This window comes from Equus quagga, chromosome 3 (genome assembly GCF_021613505.1).
Source record: "Equus quagga isolate Etosha38 chromosome 3, UCLA_HA_Equagga_1.0, whole genome shotgun sequence".
NCBI classification, from domain to species: domain Eukaryota; kingdom Metazoa; phylum Chordata; class Mammalia; order Perissodactyla; family Equidae; genus Equus; species Equus quagga.
In genome coordinates, this window is record NC_060269.1 from 58,296,771 (window position 1) to 58,316,726 (window position 19,956).

At 40.6% G+C, this 19,956-nt stretch overlaps 1 long non-coding RNA gene across 5 annotated transcripts in view; it reads right to left on the minus strand.

The window, feature by feature from the left end:
- Positions 1-19,956, minus strand: part of LOC124237090 (uncharacterized) — a 53,172-nt gene that overhangs the window by 14,996 nt on the left and 18,220 nt on the right. For 3 of the 5 annotated variants that reach the window (XR_006887937.1, XR_006887941.1, XR_006887940.1), the window contains exon 4: positions 4,541-4,842. This is a non-coding gene — a long non-coding RNA (uncharacterized LOC124237090). Of the gene's footprint in view, positions 1-4,540; positions 4,843-15,361; positions 16,669-19,956 lie in introns of those variants that run through there. The other 2 variants (XR_006887938.1, XR_006887939.1) reach the window with 2 other exon arrangements.

Here is a 19,956-nt window from a genome sequence, read left to right on the forward strand (position 1 = left end):
CGTGTGGCAGCAGTCTCTAATCTTCTACTTATTCTATTTTTTTAAAGAGGAACTAAGAAGAATGGGATTGAGAATAAGCAAGCATCTAGTATGAGGGATGTTTTGTTATTCCTATTTTATAAATGAGAAAACTGAAGTTCAGTTATGGACCAGGATCATGTAAGGGCTAAGTAGCAAAGCTGGGATCTAAACTGAGATGCATCCGCCAGGGGTGAGAAGGTCCACAAATGAGCTCAATTCAGGAGCTCCCTGAATTTTACTTCTCCAATTCTGTCTCAGAACTGTGGGGTTCTTCTCCAAAATTCTGACCAAGAACCTCACAAAGAGGAGAGCAAGTTCTCCTCATGAAGTTTGAGAAGTCACCAATGGAAGAATGAGCCTCAACTGTATCCTTGATTGCCTGTTAAAATAGTAAGTAGTAGCATTGTTATAATGGTGAACATTAAAATGCCACCATTTATCCCTTGGTCATTTTGAAGGTACCATGCAAAATCTGCTGTTCTAAGACCAATATCTAAATTATTTTAATTAATAAACCTTATTTGGTTGGGTGAGTTAAAGTAATGCCGTTAACTTCCACTATGCATGTTAGATAAGGGGCCAGAAAGAAATAGTTACTCTCAGATAACTTTTTCAAGATGATCCTAATTAAGGTTTGGGTTGATAAGACATCCAAAGAGTTATTGATTATAAGGACTGACATGCTCTAAAATTAATGTATGCCTGATAGGTTTATCCCATATATTGTCCTTCTTTTTCCATTGGCTTTCTAAGTGTCAGGAATCCCCATTTTCATGACCTGTTACATGATAGGGCCCCTTCTAGTTTACAAAGCTCTTCCTCATGCATTATTTCATGAAACCTCAGGGATCCCAGGGAGAGAGTCAAAGCCTCTGTTATTCCTTTTCTATCAGGTGAGGACACTGAGACAAAAACACCCATGCATTCCTGAAGGTACTGGAACTACTAAACGAGGGAGCCGGGACTGGGATCTTCAACCATTGCCCCACCTTGCTCCCTTCTCCATATTGCACACAAGTGTTTATTAAGGATCACACTATTGCATAAAGCAGTCTGATGAGCAGCAATGGTCATCTGAAGCCAAGATTCCAGACTGTGGAACAGATGAGGCTTGAGCATCTCTTGCCTTAGCTTAGGATTGGCCCTAAGGATTTCAATCATGGCTGAACACACGATTAGAGTACATAAGGAAGAAGGCTAAGGATGGAAGGTAAGCCCAGTCTGACTTTTGGCAGTGCTGGTGGCACTCAATGTTAAGAAGCATTTTCAAAGTATCTATGAAATACCTTTAAGGTGATATAATCTTTACATTCAATTTGTCAGAAAATATTTGAAGCAAGCCATTCTTAATTATGTTGATGCAAATGGTCCTAAGACACACTACACACACATGAGTTAGACTAAATTCTTCATAAAACAGAATTGAATTCAATTATTTAAAATGGGTTTCTTTTGGACTACATGGTCACATATATGTGGTTTGATCATAGCCCTTACTTTTCAAAGTTTTGAGTGTCAAAAAGACATAGGATGGCATTTTTCTCAGCAAACGTGATTTATAATATACTCCACACTCAATGAAAATTGGGTTTGTGTTTTAGTTAGGATTAAGTTCACTTATGTGACAGAAAGCCCAAAATAACAGTGGTTTAAAGAAAATAGTTTATTTTTCTCTCACATTAAGAGATTAGGAGAGGGGCCAGCCCTCTGGCCGAGTGGTTAAGTTCGTGCGCTCTGCTTTGGCGACCCAGGGTTTCACGCGTTCGGATCCTGGGCGTGGACCCAGCACCACTCATGAAGCTGTGCTGAGGCAGAGTCCCACAAAGCAGAACTACAGGGACCTACAACTAGAATATACAACTACGTACTGGGGGGCTTTCAGGAGAAGAAAAAAAAAAGATTAGCAATGGATGTCATCTCAGGGCCATTCTAGAAATAAAAAGAGATCGGGGGTAGTCTGTTCAAGGATGCTATGGTGGCCTCATGGTGTTGGAGGCTTTTGCTCCTCCTATGTTGTTGCTCCACCATTCATGGATTATATTCCCTAATTTACCTCATGGTTCAACATGGCTGCTAGAGCTCCAACAATTATATCTGCAATCCAGGCATTTGGAAGGAAAAGGGGACAAGAAGAAGTGAATGCTCTCCCTTTCACTTCCGCTTATATCTCATTGGCTAGAACCCAGTGATATGGTCACATGTAGTTCCAAGGCAGGCTGAGAAACGTATAATTTTAGCTAACCATAATGTTCTCAGCTGAACAAAACTAGTATTATTTTTACAAAGGAAAAAAGGGACAATTAATATTTATAGGCAATTAGGAGTTTCTGCTATAGCTTGGTTCTCAAACCTATTCCCTTCATCTTGTTTCCTATGCTCCCACCTCTCCTTCCCTACCCCCTCTTGCATATATGCATTTTGAAAAAAGACCCTACTGCTTGGAAGTCAGGGCCATACAGGGCAGAAAAAACAAACATGGGTTGGAACTGAGTCAAAGTAGAGAGTGTGTTACTATAATTATTTTACCTTATTAACAATATCATTTATATCATCATCAATAAAACCTATTGTGTACTCAGACTGTACAGGGGAAACTATCAGAGGCGTTAGGAAATATAATACAGGATTCCTGTGTCTAATCTTGACTTTCTCATTTAGGGGAGATAAGATTCCCATAGAAAGATACTGTCAAGAACTGTGAAAGGTCTGAGATTTTACCCTACTCATAAGGAACAAGCTAGCCCAACACAGTGTCATGGATGCGGGTAGGAGACACAAGACTCCTGGGTCAGAGTTAAAGGATTTGATTATAGCAACAGTCAGAGCATCAATATTTCCTGTGCCAGTTCCCCAGGTCCCAATTCCCACAGGGTGATGCAGATGGCCACATGACAACTGCACATGCAGTAGGTTGCATTACAGAAAAGGAACTCTGAGTTTAAGGAACCCAAGTCTCTTATAATGGGTCGTAAGCATGCCTGCCCTTTTCTCCAGAGGGGAAACACTATCTCTGTCTAGATTTCAAGGCTATTCACTGTATAAACATCCTTACAAAGATAGTCCAGAACAAAGGTAGTCAGAATCTCTGCTTGCGAGATGTTCAGCAATAAGAAAGACCTGTGGAGAATTGTCTCCCCAAAGATATGAGGCAGTGCATGCCAAGTGCTACACAAGTACCAGAAACGCTAAATATCACAGCATTCTCCTTAGGAGTGAGAAGTGAACCGGAGGCTCAGCAGTCTGGGAAAGAAGCTGGACTTTGAAGGGAGGGGGGAACCTGGACCAGGAAAGAGGAGAGAGCTTCTACTTAGACACGCACGTGTGGAGACAGGAATGTGAGGATGCATTTGCAGAACTCCAAAGACCAGTTTGGTTGAAGGGAAAGTTTATTTAGGAAGGCTGTGGGAGGTTGGACTGGTCTCCAGAGGGCCTGGAATGCCTAAGAAACTTTCTTACAGTAATGAGGAGGGACAGTAACGATGCTAACTGGCAACACAGCATAGGATGGGCCAGAGTGCAGGCAATTAGAGGCAAGGCGAAGAGACTGCTAGAAGTTTATTGCAATGGTCTGGGCATGAAGTACTGAATACTTGAATTTTTTCCACATGGCAGGAAAACATATTTGTATTTATTCAATTTAGTTTCCTTTACTAACGAGTACCAAGGCAAACTTTCTAGGTAACTCTGTATGTGTAAGGATCGATTTATAGCATCATTAATAAATCTGTTACCTTAAGTGGCACTTTTATAGACTTTATCATTCAAGAGAATCTCATCCAAATGTGTTCAGTGCTGGATTCTCTCACGCATTTAGGGATTAGGCACCCCAAAGGTGTCAGGGGTCAAGTCTAATGGACCTCAGGGGATCCTTCTTGGCTAAGATAAGGGAGGGTTTTGATGTGGGGGCAGATTGATAGAAGAGACACCTGTTGTACATGGGTGACCAGTTACCATTTCAGCTCTCAAAGTGAGGAAACTAATGTAAGAGACATGTCCTCAAGGAAACCCAGGGTACTAACAAGCAAATGGTTTGAACAGGGGGAGCCTGTTGATAAAGTAAGTATTAAACATCCACGTCTTTAACCCTGAGACTAGAGATTGAAATGACCTGTAGTGGTTTCCTATTATTCTTATGTAATAGTCTTGGCTCCTTGATCTTGTTGTAAGAAACATGAGTAAGTCTCACACCTGCCTCTCCATAAATGAATGAAGTGCCACCTTACATGTCCCCAGGCTCCCATCATCCTCTGGGGCCTCCTACAATCCTAGGTCCTCAGCAGTTCCGTAGTGAGGCCACTAGATCATCACCGAAGGCTTTGGCAGGCCACCGTGTAAGCAAACTCCTAAATATTTTTAACAGAGCCCATGGCTGACGGGTGTCAAACTTTATATATTAAGGTAGTATTAAAAATACAGCTATTTCTAATAATTTATTATGCACACGCTCATAAACACATTACACTTGTCACGGAACATATACCTGTAGTAGGCCTTCCAGAAGGGAATAAATAACACTTACCTAATGAGAGGCTGATGTTGTTTTCAGATGTCAATCACAGCAAGGTTCCAGCATTAAGGCAGAGTCACGGCTGGTAATCTTTTAGTGGCAGTCTCCTGACCACTGGCTACCTGTAGTGTGTGGGCCACCAGTTGGGAACCACTGCTCTTGGCAAAGGAGCAACGATCCATATGGCCTTACTCAGACCCATCATTAAACTGTTCCCTGAAAGTGAACTTGGAAGTTTTCACAGCCAGTGACGAACGTAAACCTTCAAAGGAGAAGTGGAGTGAATGTCAAGGACCCACATGGAGAAAAGCAATCTGTCATAAGTGAAGAAAAGCCAAATTATTAATGGAAAATCACCACACCCAGTGCACTGTGCCTGATTGTGGACACCACACTTCAGGAGACATATAAACCAAAAAATGCGATACATTCAGAGGAGACAACATTCAACCAGGTTGGTGAGGGGACGCAAAACCATGCCACACTGGGAACAGTCAAGAAACAGGACACAAGTGGACAGCAGAAGACTTGGGAGGACACAATAGCCGTCCTCAAATACTCTGAAGGTTGTTAAGACGAAGGTTTTCTCAGGGGCCGGGGAGGCGGAAACCAGGGATAAAGGGTGGAGACCACAAAAACAGCTTTAGGCTGAAAAAAGGGGGATGAAGAGGGAACACTTTCTGGTAAAGCTCTTAAAAAAGCAGTTTTTTAAGGACTAGGCAGTTTGGGAGATGTTGAATTCTCTGTCATTTGAGCCAATCAAGCCTTGACTGTGCAAGCATAATGGAAGAATAGTGCAGAAGGACTCAAACACCGGGCATTAAACGAAGTGACTTGAAGTCATTTCAGCCCCAGGATTCTGTGATTCTAAGTAGAGGGAAGTTGAATCTGAAGTAGAGTATCCTCGTGAAACCCTCACAACTTCGACTCACCACAAACACTGAAGCAAAAGCTGTACGGCAATGAAACTCATGTGAGTGAAGAGGACGCATCCCAAGAATATTTTTACGCTCAGTTGTTGATAATGATGTGAGCTCATTTGGTCTCAGTGAATCTGAAGGTCAGATTTGGTCCCCAAAGAATCGTACCGCGCTCCTAGCTTTCTCCTGGGAAGTTAGCTTTTCCAGCGGTGGCATTTCATTTGGTTGTCTGCCATCACCTAGAACATGCACGTGGATATACACATGTGCATAGACATATAAATATTGCCATAACTAACAGTTTTGAGATGCTCTATTATATTAAAAAAACCAAACTTTTTGTTATATAATAATGTCCACTCATTTGCAAACTTCTCTTATTGAAAATCATAGAGGTTGCAAGTGGCAACACTGTATTTCCAGCATGGGCAAGGCAATAGGCATGAACAGCTAAGAATATGTACAAAATTGGGAAGGAATTAGAGAAAATAATTGTAAGGGTTTAGGAAAAAGTAGAAAGAGTAGGAGAGGTTGTACTGCTCCAGAGAGAATGGAAAGAAAGGGTTGTTGTTTCGTGTCCTTGAGGATAACTTTCTTGTGCCTCCTCAGGGTGGAGGTGAGGGGTAGGGCAGGGGTCAGGTCCCCACCTCCCAGGGGTCTCAGCTTAGATTTGGTCTGGCTTGCTTTCCTGGCAACACTTGACCCTGAACAGCAGAGGAGCTGTGAAAGGGGCTTGGAAGGCCCTTTTCTCTATCTCTACATCAGAGGCCAGGGAGGCAAAGAGGAGAGTTAGAAGCCAATGCATTTGTCTCCTTTTTACCAAAACTAGAGACTAACTGTGCTGAAGGCCAAGAGAGCCTGCACTCTGCTATTACCCATGTTGCTTAGAAAAGTCTCCTACAGGGAGAGGGTACCAGGGTGGAGAGGGCCCTCCACTAAGCCAAGCCCACGGCCTGTGCAAGTACTGAGGCGTGAAGAAGCATTCAGAACTTGTAGAAAAATGCAGCAAATTCTTAAGGCAGAAAGACACCCCCCAAAAATGATGCTATGTTAGGATGCTGATAATGCTGATGATGACACAGCAAAGAAAAAGGAGGGTTTTCTCACATTTCAGAAGACTGGGGAGTGGAGCCAATGCCTTGTGTTTCTTTTTGCTATGAAAAGAAAAAAAATTTTTTTCTTTTGGCTTTTGTCTTGAGTTTGTCTCTGTTTTCCACAGAGAGTCAAAACATTGGGTAACCATCCTTCCTCACTAAAAGAATAATTGGTCCTTGGGGACTGGCCTGCAGACAGTTTCCCACCCACTTCCTGGTGAGGTGTCTGTGCTCCCAGATGTGGGCTAGGAAGGCTCGCTCAGGACTGTGAGGTTGCCTGGAAGCCTGTAACTCAATAGTCTCCTATTACTCTACTTTTAACTCTGGTTTTATCTATAAGACTTTGCTGGTTGTAGTATTTTAGGCATATGTGCATGCTAAAAACGTCATCAGTCTTGTAGTAGCTAAGGAGTGCATGAAAGGTATACTGACACTACCTGGACAGTTGGATTCCTAGGTTTTGCTCATTCTGTATTTGTGTCCCATTGTCACTCTTCTCCCACTACCCCTGACCTCAACCCCCACCCCCCCGCCACCCTACATCTTGTTCTCTGTCTCCCTGAAGGAGAGTGTTTCCTGAGTGACAGCATTTCATTAGTATAGGGTCTGTCCATGTCTCTAAATCCAGGGGGACCATGGGTTGCCCTGGATTCTAGAGTTACCTGGCAGGGCATGTGGTCACTCTCAGGACAGGCCTTTGCCAGGCTGTGAATGAAACGCCCTCTGAAATGCCTAAATAGGAATGGGCATGGGGGTCTCAAGATCCCTAATTGCCCTCCTAATGGCCACTACTGACTGAGATGATCTCAACTCAGGAGTTGAATGTGCGCCTAATCAGACCACTAGGGGCCTGGGGTGTATCCGGGGAGGCCAGCCATCCTGACACTGTCAGAGGGGAATTTAAGAGTATAAAAATTAATCCAGTCAGTGAAAGAAAAATCAGATCAGTAATGACCAATTCTTTAGACCTGCACTTGTCCTGTAGAAATATAAATGTAATCACATACGTAATTTTAAATGATTTAGTAGCCATATGAAAAATATTGAAAAGAAACAGGTGAGATTAATTTTAATATTACATTTTATTTAATATCTAAATATATCAATATATTATATATTTATCTAAAATACATACCCAATATATCTAAAATATTATTTTAATAAATAGCCAAAATAAAAGTATTCATAAAATATTTTACATTTTTTTATACTAAGTCTTCAGAATGTAATGTGTATTTTACACGGACAGCCCATCTCAATTCAGATTAGCCACATTTCAAGGGCTTACTAACCATCTGACGCTAGTGGTTATCAGGTTAGACAGCAAAGGCCTAGTCAATGACTCAATCTGTCAATTCTGTGGCCTTATCTCCTCAATAAAGTTGTTATTAATGATCTAGTAACCTGTTGCCCTGGCGTCTGTACGTATCCTCTGCATGATTTTTCATTCGACCACACTGTTTCAGATATGGCATCCCTCACCTTCATGAACAAGGTCCCTACTCTCCAGTCTCTGACATGGGCAGTAAATTAGTAAACAAACAAGGATATACAATAATTGCTGCTAGTAAGACGCAATATGAAGAAAATAAGACAGCATATTGAATAAACTTTTTCTGTCAGGGTGTCTGAATTCTTGGCGAGGCTGAACTTGCCCTTTGTCTTGAGTCTATACTCTGCCCTCAGGAAGGCACATGAATGAGCCCTGGGGTAAGCGATGGGGGTGAAGACCCTCCCTGGATCCTGAGAGTTACCACAAACTTGCATTTCTAGAACATTGTCTCTTAATGGCTCTGTCTGGTCTCAGTAATCAGAACGGTCTCCTGCCAATGAACAGAGACACCTTGGAGGGAAGGCACCTGGATTGAGAATCAGTAGACGTGAATGCTCCTCCTAGATTTGTCTCTCACTAGCTCTGAACAAGCCTCAATTAACTCAATAAACCATATAGGCCTCAATTTCCTCTGTGCTCCCTAAGTTCTAATATTGTGATTCTGTGTTCATGCTAACGGAGCTTTTATGACTCATAAACCTCAGGAAAGACCAATGACAATGAACACTGAGAATTCCAGAAGACTGGGAGGAGGAGTTGAGTGGGCAGGGCATATTACAGAATAATGAGAAGCATGAAGTTGGCATTTAGCCAGCAGTTAAAAAAAAATCAAAACAAACAAAAGAACCGAGCTGGTGGTCTAACAGACAGCTGAGCCAGAATTAACTGGGCAGAGGGGGGAAAAATGCTGACTCAAGCAACATTTATGACCAGATTTTAAAATTGTTGAAAGAGCTTGTGGTCAAATGAACTAAGTACTTTTTAGAATCTTTTTCAGTTGGGAGGGGGTGGGGGTAGGGTTGTTGGGGAATGGAGCTTCCAAGTGATTTTTTAAGAATCTCAAACTATTTTCACTTGGACCGGATCTAGACACACATCTAAAGTAAAGTAGAAAATTGCAATGACCTAGATAATTAAATAAAAATCACTTTCATCTGAACCGTCTAGATAGTTTATGGAAAATATCTAAAGATGTCCCAATTCAGTTTTTGTCATTACTTGCTAATCACAAGGAGTAAAATGACCTTTAATGAACAGACAGAGTTGTAGGTCATGGCTACACATAAAACAGGACTAGAAAGTGTTTATTTAGTTCAGACTTTTCATAAAGTTTGGCTGATGGATTCAGTTGGAAACAAGTAATTGTACTTTCTTGAAGAACAAAATAGTCACCAAATTAACCAAAAAATGTGGTTATAAAGAAACACCACCAGACTAGTATCTTTCTTTTGTCAAAATATCATTTTCAAAATGTTAAAAATATACAGGAGAGAATAGACATCTTATAATGATTCTTATCAAAGAAATGTAGGGGGGGGGGCAGCCTGGTGGCACAGTGGTTAAGTTCACATGCTCTGCTTCAGCGGCCCAGGGTTCACGGGTTTGGATCCTGGGTGCAGAGCTATGCACTGTTCATCAAGGAGGCATCCCACATACAAAATAGAGGAAGACTGGCACAGACGTTAGCTCAGTGCCAATCTTCCTCAAGGATAAAGAGGAAGATTGGCAACAAACGTTAGCTTGGGGCCAATGTTCCTCACCAAAACAAACAAACAAACAAACAAACAAACAAACAAAGGAAAATAATAAGTGTTGATGAGATGTGGAGAAACCTCGTGCATTGTTGGTAGGAATGTAAAATGGGGCAGCTGCTGTGGAAAGCAGTTTGGTGGTGTCTCAAAAATTTAAACATAGAATTACCATATGATCCAGCAATTCCACTCAGGTGTATACCCGAAAGAACTGAAAACAGGGACTCAAACAGATACTTGCAGACCCACGTTGACAGCAGCAGAATTCACAACAGTCAAAAGAGCGAAACTATCCAAGTGTCTATCAACAGAGGAATGGCTTAACAAAATGTATATATATACAACGGATATTTATTGTTTGGTCTTAAAAAGAAATAGAATTCAGATACATGCTACAACATGGATGAACCTTGAAAACATTACGCTAAGTGAAATATGCCAGACACAAAGGACACATATTGTATGATTCCATTTATATGAGGTACCTAAAATAGTCAAATTCATAGAAACAGAAAGTAGAACGGTGGTTCCCAGAGGCTACAAGGAGAGAGGAATGGGGAGTTGTGTTTAACGGGTACAGAGTTTCAGTTTGGGGAGGTGAAAAGTTCTGGAAATGGATGGTGGTGATGGTTGCACAACAATGTGAATGTACTTACTACCACTGAAGTGTGCACTAAAAAACAGTGAAAATGGCAAATGTTATGTTTATTTTACCACAATTTTTGTGTTTTTGTGTGGACATGCATAGACAGTACCCGCAATGTCCCAACGTTACTTTTTTGTGCACGGGGCAAGTGGTCTGTCTTCCCAGGTGTGAAAGGAATGTCATTTTCTTTTCCTTAAGCCTTCCTTTGAAGAGAGAGGAACATTAGCGATAGGAGAGACTTGGTGCTGGCTTAAAGCCAGGCCCACTTCTCCTTGCTTTAAAGAATATTTATGGATAAAATGGCCAATCTGAAGTGAAAAGGAAAAAAAAGCAGGAGGGAGACAGGTTAAAAAAAGAAGAGGAAGAAGAAGGAAGAAGAGGAAAAGGAAAAGAAGGAGAAGCAGGAGGAGGGGCGGGCCGGGGGGGGAGGAGGAGGAAAATCTTGTGAAACTTCAGAGGGCTTATACTTGTGGTCATGAAACAAGGTTTTGCTTTTTTTTTTTTTTTTGGTACATAAACTTGTCCCAAGCAATGCACTCAAAGGGAAAATTCCCAAGCAGCGAAGCTGGGTCTGGAGTCATTTGTCAAGTTAATCATGATATATTTCCTTGACTTGAAATAGCGTCAGCTGGAATATGTTACATTCCATCCTAGGAAGGGAATCCAAGTGAACAATTCCCAACAAAAAATTGTTCAGTCTACAGAGAGTGAAAACCTCCAAGTCCTTTCATTACCGCCCACAACATTTTTCCATGGTCTTCCAGTTGAGGAGACATAGTCAAATTGGAAAATGAGGACTGGAACTTCATACAGAGTTTTGGAGCCAACACAGTGTTGGTGTTAGGGGAGACCAAGATTCCAATCAGAAGCTAATGCTGGGTTTGGTACAAGATATTCACTTAGGGGGAGTGGAAAAAATAATGTCAGGCCTGATAAATATTTGACACAAACTTAAAGAAAGAGTCCAATGCTTAACTCAGCCTCTTTCTCAAGTACCTGAAATAAATGATCTAATAATGAAATTTTAGCATTCAGCCATGTAATATTTGACAAAGTAATGAAATTAATATCCCAAACTGCAAAAATGCAGTGAATTGTAAAACCGAATAGCAATTTGAAGACTACAATAGATTTAGAATGTAAAATGTTATAATTCTGAAATGTTATGTTCATTTACTTCATTTGAAGTAAAATATGCCAATATTCTATTTGATTTACAAACTTGATATAGCCACCTTACCTAGGCATGTCCACAGGGAAAAAATAAACTTGGCTATAAACTAGTTTCTCTAGTTTCTGAATGTTGTCAGCTATGAGTTCTCCTCCCCCTCTTCTGAATTTGGGCCTAATATTAGTATGACAGGGGACATATGCATCTATACATGAAAAGTAGGAAGCTGGGAATTTTCTTGATCATTTGGATTAAAAAATTCTTTTTCATGGAATATGTAACCAATTAAAAGAATGTTTTTAAAGAAAATGCATTTTTCTTAATTATAATTTATTAAGTTAATTTTCTCTTTCTTCCCTGGTTTGGAGTGAGTAAATAGTCTACTGATGAGAGACATTTTCCTGTTGTACTAAAGAATCACCTTGTCCAGGTTTTTGGCATTGGTCTAGGATCAAGACATCTTTTATATTATGCAAACAGAATCACTAGATTTACCTTAAGTGACTACTCAATGCACTAGATTAAAAGTGAATGAGTCCACCCAGGAGACAAGCAAGCACAGGCATAGAGTAACTGATCCATGACATGCCAACTGTTGCCTTTTGGGTTCATGCGAATGTGGGGAGGGTGGAAAAGACTGAATTTATTGACAAAAATTGCTAGTCACCCAAGACCAGACTTTTTGTCTTGGATTGTTTTGGGAGAATTTTGCCAACAATTTTAGGAAAGATGGTATCTTGGACACTTGCCTGTAATTCTTATAACCTCTCCCAGGTGGAGCTAACTGTTAGCACTAAAACTCTCATGTTCAAATGGTCCTCTGAGGTTTAGTATCTCTAGGCTGATTGGATCTGCTCTCAATTCCATTTCACCTGAATTCTAAAAGCTACGTCTGTTCTTATATTCCAATAATGTTGAGTCACATTGAGTCAGCTAAGCCAGCAGCCTTTGGGGCTTGCTGGAGGAGGACATTTTGAAATAATCTAAAAAGAACATGCTTTTTAATTGAAAGAGGGCAGGGAGTAAGGAGATGTCTCCTCAAGTAATTGGACCCAAATGCAAATAAGGCTTTGCAAAAATGGAATAATTGAAAAATATCAGTAGAATGATGTCTAGATGTTCAAGCCAAACAGTGGCTTCCTACATATTTTAGCCCAAATAGGCCCACAAAATCCACCCATTTATCCATTTACTGATGAGAATATTTGCTGAAGGTTTACCATGTGCCAAGTGTATGTTTGGGTATTAGATAGCACTGGATGTGTAAGGGAAAGGAGGAAAGAGCCCTCTGGCCCTGCTAGGAGTGTCACTCTCAGAGATGGTCCCAACCAGACATGGACAACTGCGTCTCCCATCTAGTCTCTCTACCACTGACATTTTCTCACAACCCAAAAGGAGGAGACTGTGATTCAGAATGTCCTTTGAAGTACTTCACTGATTGAACTACTTAAATTGTTTGCAATTGACAGGCATCAGAAAGAAATCTTGACAATGGATAGTCAGGCACACTAACGACACAACTCATGGCTTGTAAGTGAACTCAACCCTATTTTGAAAGCCACTGATAAACACAAGCTTTTTTCCTTTAGAGACACACTGACATCACAGTTCAAGAACCTATTCCAACAAGGACCATCAAATGGGGGACTGAGCCTGAACCACTTTTGGATTTTCGGCACCATGTTTTGCTCAGTGTAGGTGCTCAAAAACTTGTTTGAACTAATGTGAATGAAGTAGAAGCCTTCTGCACGGGGCAGACACAGCAGGGGCTTGGAAGCCTCCCCAGTGCAGTGATCCCTGTAACTTAAAGTGAACTTTGCCACCGTATATAAGCAAAGACTGCCCAAGGTATTTTTATTTCATTTGGTTTGGAAGTCACTCAAGGCAGAAATTGGATACTATCTTGGATGTTGGTGATGGGCCATGAAAAATAAATTAAGTCCTTTAAATAGTAAGCATAAAAAAACCTCAGGAATTATCCAGAGAAAAAAATGGCAAAGTAGTTTTAAATACATTTTTTTGTAATCAATTGACTTTTTAGAATTCAGACAATATAACAGATTCAGAACTTTATCATAAAAACAAAACTGGCAAAATAATAATATAAAGCAAATGTAGAATACTTCATTTTTATGAGTTTTTTCCAAAAGAAAATAGAAATTATGCCAATTTATTCCTCAATAACCTTCCCACTGTATAAAGCATTAAAATAATATACGCTATTTTAAAATTATTAGGAACCCATTACATTTGCAAGATTTCATATTTCATGTATTCAGGAGTTTGCTTTGGTGGGAAGCAAATTCTATAAACTGTATAAAATATGCATGGAATTAGATATTTCTGGATGTGAGCAGCAGTTTTCTTCTAACTAGAGGGAAAATGTTGTATAAGTAAGTGTAAATAATAAATTTTTATCTGCTGAATTCTTCTCTTAGCATAAGACACCAAGGAAACAACCCGAGGACGGAAGGAGAAACCATACTCCTGCTCATGGGTTCTCCCCTTCACGGATTAGATACGCAGAGGGGAAGAATTCTTCTCCAGCTCCTTCAGAGTCTATGGCTGTGTCAGGGGAGGCTTGTTACTGCTGGCTTTATTGTCTACACAAGGCCACTGATTCCACTATTAGAGGCACATATTGTCCCATATCACTGCTTCATAGCTACCCAGGCTCCGTGGGTGTGTGTGCATCTTTCCAGTAAAAGAATGATAACCTTTCTGGCGGGGGTCTTACATTCTGCTGGGTGGCCGAGCAGCTGACCCAGCCCAGGGAGAGAACCCAGACAGAGCTGAGAGCAAGGAGTACGCTCACAACACATTAGTGATCTGCCCGCTTCCTATCTCTTTTTTCCCTCTTCTCTGTTTTTTTTCCCACATATCATTGGTAAGCACCTCAATATGTGTTTACCAGGTGGTCTAAGCTACTAAAAGAACAGAAGGAAGCTAGACTTTGAACTGGTGCAGAATCCTATGTTGGGCGTCTCTTATATGCAATCCACCATCCAAGTCGTAAGGAAGATGCAAGAAGAATGAGACATAATCCCTCCTTTTTGGAGTTTACAGTCTAAACGACTGAGGTCGGCTCAGAGGGGATCAGGTGTTTCACATTGATTTGTCAAGCAGTCTCTGGGTGCTGAGCAAGTGGTCATAAAGACTGAAACAAACAAATCACCTCCCACCAAAGCAAATTAAATAACAAAGACTCAAATTGGATCATTTGCCATTTTCTCTTTTAAATGTACTTCATATGAACATTTACTTACTCAGATGAATTTTTGTTTTATACAACATTAAAGAAAGCACATTACCCTTTTATTTCTTTTTAATACAGTTTAATGAAATTATCTGGATTCAGCACCTTGGTTTGTTATTTTTTAGCATTGTAGGGATTTTTAGAAACACTATTATCCTAACTAATAACAATGGAATATAAGTTTTATTTAACAGTTTCTAAAAGTTATATATGTTTATAGTTTAGTACCAAATGGTGACTAAAATGAAAAAATTTCATGAAATATCAATGGACTCTAGGAAACAAGACATTTAAAAAAAATCCTCTATGAGCAACAGACTTTAAACACATTTTCCCCCCAAAGAACAAAGGGTATGAATTTAGACCAAATAAGAAAAGTCTACTAATTTTTAATCTTTAAATATTGTGTATTTATGCGAAATAAAAACTGAAAATATTATTTTTTTTGAAAGATTGGCACCTGAGCTAACAACTGTTACCAATCTTTTTTTTTTCCTGCTTTTTTCTTCCCAAATCCCCCCAGTACCTGGTTGTATATTTTAGTTGTGGGTCCTTCTAGTTGTGGCATGTGGGACGCCGCCTCAGCGTGGCCTGATGAGGGGTGCCATGTCCGTGCCCAGGATCCGAACCAGCGAAACCCTGGGCTGCTGGAGCACGGGAACTTAACCACTTGGCCATGGGGCTGGCCCCTATTATGTATTTTTTGAAAATTAGAAAAACATCACAGCTTGGCTCATGTGATGAAATAATGCTGACTGCACACAAAGAGTTTTTAAAGCCAATTATTCCTGGATACTGAGATTAGAAATGCAATATAGACTGAGTCTGAAAAAAGAAACCATCTGATTGATTTATGAGAATAAATTTTAAGACCTTCAAAGAATTAAAACCACCTTGTATAACAGCAAGTACCTAGTAGGTTCTTAGTAAATACAGGGTGCAACTGGGAGAAAACAATGCATTTTTGGACTGGAGGATTAAAAAGTCTTCTAAAATGGCTTCTCGATTGTGGTTAAGCCTCCAAAACGCCCCATACATGATCTGGATTCTGAATAAGAATCGCCCCATCCCCAGGGGGCAGCTCACTATAGACATCGGAACAGTCTCCTCTTAAGCTTCTGCCAACCTTTCCCCCTACATACACACACAATTTTATACTCAAATGAGTATTTAATTCAATAAAGCCAAAAAATGTTTAAATGGCCATTCCAGAGTTTTAAAAAAATCAGGCAAACCAGTTTTTGGATTGAATTGCCTGGTCACTACAGTGAAACGGTCACTCTGGTAGCCTCGTGCAGCCCCAGCCCAGGAGAGGGTACTAACTCCTGACAGGGGAGAGGTGGGAAATGAGTTTTGAAAGCAAGAATCATACTGACTTCTTACCACCTCTGCTTCTTCCTTTTCTTACCCTGTTTCTCCCTTAACTTCTCCACAAAGCTTTCAGTTGTTATTTGGTGAATTTATCGTGGAAGAATTTTCTTTTAAAAATTAAAATGAAGAAAAATAAAAATCCAATGTCCAACACATGGCCACGGAATACACTAATAATATGCAAGATGTGTTCACATATAATTTACCTTCATTGTAAGTGATTTCCTTTATCCAATTGCATCTCCACAATATTAACTTTTTAGAAGAATTATTTTTATGCGAAGCTTTGTGATACTTCATGGCTGAAATTAACAAAATTAGATTTCCTTTGGTTGTGTATATCAGTCAGGGTTCTCCACAGGAACAGAACCAAAAGGATGTAAATCTATAAAGAGATTCATTATGAAGCGTTGGCTCACACAATTCCGGAGGCTGAGAAGTCAAAGATCTGTAGTCATCAAGCTGGGGACCCAGGAATACTGACGGTGTCGTTCCAGTCTGAATGTGAAGGCCTGAGAACCAGGAGAGCTGAGGTGTAGTTCTAGTCTGAAAGCCAGCAGCCTTGAGACCCAAGAAGAGATGATGTTTCAGTTTGAGCCTGAAGGCAGGAAAAACACTGATGTCCCAGTTGGAAGGCAGTCAGGCAGGAAGAATTCCCTCTTACTCTTGGGAGGGTCAGCCTTTTAGTTCTATTCAGTCCTTCAATTGATTGGGTGAGGCTCACCCATATTAGGGAGGGCAATTTGCTTAATTCAGTCTACCAATTCAAACGTCAATCTCATCCACAAACACCCTCACAGACAAACCCAGAGTAATGTTCGACTAAATGTCTGGGCACCTTGTGGCCCAGTCAAGTTGACACATAAAATTAACCATGTGAGATTCGATTAAATGACTGCTGATAGATTTATGTGCAAAGAATTATGCTTATATCAAAAGTTCAAGGACTTGGCCACAGAACATTTGAAAATATGATTAGCTAAAAGTGTCCTAATTTGGGAAATAAATTATTTAGCTATCCAGCTATAAGGGATGTGGGAGACGTTTCTGTAAGATACAGTAGGGATGCCCATGAGGGAGAGGCTGAGCTATCTGTTGGAGAGTCGGGGAAGGAGAGCCCTCAATGGACCCCATGATTGATCCCGAAAAATGAGGATAGGTGTTTATCAGGCAGAGGGAGAAGGGGGAAGGGAGCACCATGCGTAAGGGCCAAGTGGCAGGCATGAGTAGTGGGTATGGGACAACTGTAAATATTTGGATGTATCTGGGGCAGTAGACGCCAGGTGGCTGGGGGGAGGCAGAAGGCTGATACTGGCCTGAAGCAAGGTTGACATGAGGGAAGCCATGTTGCATCCTAGAATAACCTCTGACTAACTCAGCCAAGTTGTATATGTTTTGCCTTGCATGTGGCTCAGGAGATAAATAGCTACCCTCTGGGAAATAATCCTGGCTGACATATGTAACTCCCCATAGTGACCGATGAGAACTTTGTTCTTTTGCGTTTCTTAGAACATGGTAACCTCCTCAGAGAAGAAAATATATGCTGGCATCCATCATGAATGACAACTGAAAGATCTGGTGTGGTGGCTCCAGTCACCAGTGCCAGATGGTCAACGTTCCTGAGCCCCTCGTCATAGCCCACCAGTCCCCATATAACTGCCTCAAGATTATGTGCTTGCTTAAGAGGGTCTTTGGAACATGAGTCTGCCATCTTCTGATTTTTCTGGCTAATCGAATAAATCCCTTTCTCAACTACTGACTCATTTGCAATTGATTGGTTTTAGGGTTGCAACAAGCAGAATGAGCCCTTGCTCGGTTACAAGGCTGCAGGGGTTCACAGTAGCTGAGTCCTGAAGGCCTCTGGGTTGTGCTAAGGAGTTTGAAAACATGCCGTTGGTGATGATTACACATTGGCAGGGGTCACAGCAGATAATGGTTTAGGTTAGATTTGTGATTTAGAAAATTGAACATGTCTGATAAAACTCAGCTTTCTGAAGATTTACTAATTTGAACCAACTTTTAAAAAATTAGGTAAATATTAGAATTATTGGCCTTATTATCTTCACCATCATAATTAGAGCTTTTTATCAAATGATGATTAAGTTCTAGGCATTAGGCTAAGCAGGTTACATACACTGCCTCAATTAATCCTCACAACCCAGCCTTCTGAGGTAAGGATTATCTCTGACTTCCCATGCATGTGAGTTTTTGGTGGAGGAGAAGTCATGAAGAAATGTTCACCCTTTAAAAATAGATAAGCAGTAATTTCAGGTTAGTACCTTTAATAATATTTGCAGAAACGTTCTGATTTTCTCATTGGTCATTCAGAAGCGCTGCCAGAAGCCAGAGGAACTAGGAGCAGGACTTCTCTCAGCTTCCTGCCAGGCCTTTCTCAGACAGCTGCCACCATCTGTTGTCACCAAGGGTATTCTGATATTCTGAGAGTAAGCTCTGTGAATTCACGTGCTTCTTCAGGGACTATTCATTTTTTAATTTTAGATGAAACCATTAGTAGGAAATGTCATTTAATAACTCAGGATCCGGGGGCCGGCCCCGTGGCCAAGTGGTTAAGTTCTCTCGCTCCGCTGCAGGCAGCCCAGTGTTTCATTGGTTCGAATCCTGGGCGCTGACATGGTACCACTCATCAAGCCACGCTGAGGCAGCGTCCCACATGCCACAACTAGAAGGACCCACAACTAAGAATATACAACTATGTACGGGGGGCTTTGGGGAGAAAAAGAAAAAAAAAATAAAATCTTTAAAATAACTCAGGATCCCACAGATAAAGAAGTGAACATTTAGCCAAAGAATAAAGGAGCCAAATGGAAGTTCAAGTGGAAAAAGACACCTGCTGGATATTTGCTCAGCTCCTCTCTAGGTGACTGTTGCGAACAGCACAGCACAAGGCCCCCCCAAATTAAAGAACATCTTGGTCCATAACATCAAAGTATGTGGCATAACTTTGTATGCAAGGACTCCTATAAGGAAGTTTCAGAATAACGGAGCAAGGCTGATTTCTCATGGGACTCCACAGGGCATTGTTAGTGACTTTTTAATTTTTATTTTATAAATTAAAAAAAATTATTTTATAAATCCAACTCTTACATATTTTCTCTTAGACTGTTGACTAACTGTTCATGTTCATGCAGTACACCAAGGCAGGAAGGCATAGCTGACATTCCTTCCAATCAGTTGGAATACATCTTTTGCTTTATCTTTTCTTCTTACGAGAAATTTTAATTTAAGCATTATTTAATTAGTCACCACTTTTTAGGAATTAAACCACCATGTAAATGCAGAGATTTTTGGATGGGGAGGCCAACTCTTAGAGATTAAATCACTGGGTTAGAAAGTAGCCAGGTCTCAGACTTCGGAGCCCTCAACCACCTAGGGAAGCAGATCATTTGAACATCAGAAAGTTATGAAAATAAAGCTCTAAAAGGTAAGTCAAGTTTAAATAAAGTGGAAAAAGAGTCAAAAATTCTTCACACTTTCAGAACATTTAGCTCCTCCCAATTGTGATATGTGAATTCTTATGATCACTTACTGGTCACTATCTATAATTACACTGTTTTTAAGAGACGATACTGAATGATCCTTTAATTGAACCCCCTGCTTTCCCATTGGAGTTACCTGTGGTCATGAGAAGTCAAGAGACTTGACAGGTCACAGCTGTCTCTAGTTCACTTGTCTGTAGATCACTGGTTTGTCGTTAGCCACAGACAAGTCACCAGACTAGTATCAGGTCCCAGGAAAGGGACAGTATGATATTGTGATTTATAATAAAAAATACATATTTGGTCTTCCTCTACTGTTCCCGGCAGATAGCTCCTAAAACCCTTGTAGTTTCCTATATAAGAACCACGGGGGCATCTTTTCTTATAAT